Genomic DNA, 4,060 nt, shown 5'->3' on the forward strand with positions numbered 1-4,060 from the left:
TTCTTTTCTTTTCTTTTCTTTTCTTTTCTTTTCTTTTCTTTTCTTTTCTTTTCTTTTCTTTTCTTTTCTTTTCTTTTCTTTTCTTTTCTTTTTTGAGACTGGGTGCTAAGTAAACTTGTGGTCTAATATGAACATCAGAATACTAACAATCTTTTGCTGATTGGGCTGCCTATCAGCAGATCTTACGTTGACAATAGTTGTCTGATCTATGCAATCTGAAATGGCAAAGCTAATATCAGTAAAAAGCTGAGAAACAGACAGATTGAATCATAGAATATTCTGAGTTGGAAGGAACCTCCAATGGTTATTTGGTCCAAATCCCCTGCAATGAACAGGGATAACTGAAGCTAGATCAGGTTGTTCAGACCTGGGACCAGCCTGACAGTGAATGTCTTCCAGAGGGAGGATCACCATCTTTGACCTGATGGCCACACTTCTTTTGATGCAATCCAGGATATGGTTAGTGTTCTGGGCCACAAGGGCACACTACTGGATCTTCTCTGAAGAGACAGTTTATACGATGGCCATATATTTTCAGAAAGTGCACTCTAAGCATCTTGCTATCCTGTTTGGATTAAAAAAGAAATATACTTTAACAGTAGGAATCTATATACATAAAGCAATTCCTATCACCTCTAAAGTGCAACTAGCAAGAAGACTTTTGGATGTTAACTCTATGTTTAAAGGCCTTGAGTTAATTGGGAAGCTGTTTGCATGCAATTTGTCTAGCATTATGCACATCTTATCAGAACTTTGGTTCCGTTGTTCTTTGTTGGCAAGATTTGGGAACAAGAGCGCTCTCATAAAAATATACAGAACACTGTACAGGGGAGAATACATTTCTGGGTCATCACTTGTGACAATTCTTGCTCATTGTACTAGAAATAACAATTTGAATTCAATAAAATATGAATTAACAGAAGCTGCCATGGCAAGATCCATGATATTACAAGAAAAGCAGTTCCACTAAAATCTTTATGCAGATTCTTTATGACAAAGATCAAGAATGAATCAGCCTCAGACTCCTACAAATCAGTACAGATTAGATATAATTTTCCTATCATGATTAACTAATCATTTGCCACTGTCATCATTGTATTTAAAAACTCAACAGGCAAGATGCCTACTGATTAAATAAATACTTCTGTTTTGAATCTCTAATAATAATTATATTAAGGCATTTCTCTTTGTTGTGGAAAAAAAAAATAAAAATGTTGGGGCAATTGATGTATTCTGAAAATAAATAGGCTGAAATTTTAGTTCTAAAAATAAATAAATTCATCAAAAATGCTTTGCAAATGTTAAAACTCTTAGCTGGAATGTTTTCTCACATATATAATTGACCCAATGGAAAAACTTCAGCAAATGTTATTTCCTGTCTCTTTAAGCAAAATTTCTAGTAGCAACAAAAGGATGGTTTCAAAAACCAGGTTTTAGAAGAAAGAGGAGCAAGATACACATTTCTCTTGCCTCTCATATAAAAGAAATCCATAGAATTCAAAGGGAAAATGGAGAGATTTTATGTTCTTTGGAGTTCAAGAGTAGCACTCCTAACAACAATCTGGAATTGATTTTATTCATTATTTATTCATGGACATAATTCTGTCCCCCATAGGGTTTTTGGAAATAGATAATCTTTAAGGTCCCTTTCTACCCAATCCATTCTGTTATATAATCCTGTGATATGACTGAACTGCATAAGTATTAGCAATCAGTGATTTGTGAGATGCTCTGCAATATCAGAGGACTCTTTCATGGTACCTACATAGAACCTAGGCCTTTTTCACAGAATCATAGAACAGCCTGTGTTGAAAAGGACCATAAGGATCAAAGTTCTTTGTACAAGGGCTGCTCAGATGGAGCCTCCTGAGTTCCAGCTTGTGCTTCTGAAGTGTGGTACCCACTGCACCACTGCAAAAATATCTACCTTCTTCTGCTCTCTGTTTATAGATATTGATAAAATCCCACCTGAGAAAGCCTTTTCCTCTCCAGGCTAAAAAACCCCCAGGCTCTCTCAGCCTCTCCTTCATAGGAGAGATGGAACATTTGTGCTAAATGTTTTATGCCAATGGTTCCACTGAGGATCGAACTCAGGACCTTCTGCGTGTAAAGCAGATGTGATAACCACTACACTATGGAACCACCACAATGCATCACCCTACCATGAAATGATTTTTTCCCTTCCCTCCATCTTAATTGCAATTGGGAAGATTGGCCTCAGTGTAGATACTTTATGCTGTATCCATAATGTCCTCTACACATTATTTACACTCAGTGTCATGCTTTGGAAAAGGTACAGAGCAAATCCTAAAAAATGGACGCAATTTGTAATCCAAGTCAGAAAGGTCTCATTCCAAATTATTACTGAAGATAGGATGGAAGATAGTTTAAACAAAGGGTAGAAGCCAAAATATCAGAAATAAGCTTAAATAACATTTATAGTTACTATGGAGTCAAGGGTGTCTAGCGAGTAAATTACTCTGTTTGAATGTCAGGTCTGTAAGCCAGCTTTTCCACTATCAACAGGAAGTTCACAGACTACAGAGTTGTACCATGGCATCTCTGTTACATCCAGGTGTAGAGAGAAGCTCTGAAAGCAACACAGTCATGATTAGATTAACAAGTCTTATCTAATTCACTGCAGCAAAGCATCTCTTCATTGAGACATTTTTTAATGTCCAAAACAAACATAGCTTTTTCTCATTGAAGTATTCACCTTTTTTGTTTGATTGCTTGTATTAATTTGAAACAGCAAAGACAGCACAACACGAGTGTTTCGTTTGGCATATAAACATTTATTGTGTATTGCATGGGAATCAGTGAAGACATCATTATTTCTCTACTACTGAACGTTTTATTGTTTTACAGCTTACATTGTCAGGTTTAGCTATTTGCTTATTGTTTTTTGTTTCCACAATAAAACATACTTCCCCATGATTAATAATATTTAGTCATGATTGTTGTTACAGAACTCCTCCATTTCATTTAAAACAGAAGTGCTCATAAAAATGAAGAATGTTTATATATATTATCACAGTTGGCAAGAGTTTGCTTTCTAAATTAGAAAAAGAATTTCTGAATTCATTAACAGTTGACTAAAATAAATTCTTAAATGCATTAGCCCCCCTCCCTCCCCCCCCGAAAAAAAAAAAAAAAAAAAAAAAAAAAAAAAAGTTGAGGATTTAATTCCTGTTTTTGTTTTGGGGATTTTTGATAGAAAGTACAAAGTAGTTTGCTGTTCATCGAGACAATATTTATTTTTAATAATATTCTCATCTATTGTTCTTAACAGAAAACAAACAAACAAAAATAAACAGCACAAAACAACAACAAAACATGATGCATTGCCTATGTTCTGGCAATGTCTTTCTTTACAAGAATGACTATTCAGACATTCTGTGTTAGTTACTAATGCTCTTTTTTTTTTTTTAATTTATTATTTTATTTTATTTTATTTTATTTTATTTTATTTTATTTTATTTTATTTTATTTTATTTTATTTTATTTTATTTTATTTTATTTTATTTTATTTTTACTATTTATTTATTTCCCCAGCATTAAAGCATAATTGAAATATATTAAAGTGATGCCATGAAAATACACAGCTGTGTGACAGTACTTGTGTAGCCTAACTGAAGCCGTTTCATTTCGGAGATGGAACTGCTGAAGTCTGTATGTTGAAGCTTGAGTTCAATCAAATGCTATCCCAGCTAACCCAGCTATAAGAGGACATCTTATCTTTTCAGATTCGGCAAAATAGTGTCACATTGTTCCTTTGAGTGTTATTGGACTCCAGAATTGACATTCCTTTCTCAAGCATACCAGTGCACTGTTTGCTGCAGTATGGACCTTTGTCATTTTACTGTTGTTACTATTTGACATAATGTATGTAACAGAGCCAGTGAATATTCTTGAAGATAAAATTGTGTTTAGCTTTGCATGAGGAGTACACTGTCAGAACCTGCTTATTTCATCTACAAGACTGTTAATTGTAAAATATGTTTTGAGATAGGTTATTTTAAGCATGCTGAAGAATTGATTAATAAACAGCTTACTGTGA

General features: G+C 34.0%; 1 non-coding gene across 1 annotated transcript; it reads right to left on the reverse strand.

Moving 5' to 3' along the window:
• Window positions 1-2,069: 2,069 nt before the first annotated feature.
• Window positions 2,070-2,142, reverse strand: TRNAV-UAC. Its single transcript has one exon. It is a non-coding gene; the product is annotated as a tRNA-Val (tRNA).
• Between the last annotated feature and the right edge of the window lie 1,918 nt (window positions 2,143-4,060).

Source organism: Coturnix japonica (genome assembly GCF_001577835.2).
Source record: "Coturnix japonica isolate 7356 chromosome 2 unlocalized genomic scaffold, Coturnix japonica 2.1 chr2random1502, whole genome shotgun sequence".
NCBI classification, from domain to species: Eukaryota; Metazoa; Chordata; class Aves; order Galliformes; family Phasianidae; genus Coturnix; species Coturnix japonica.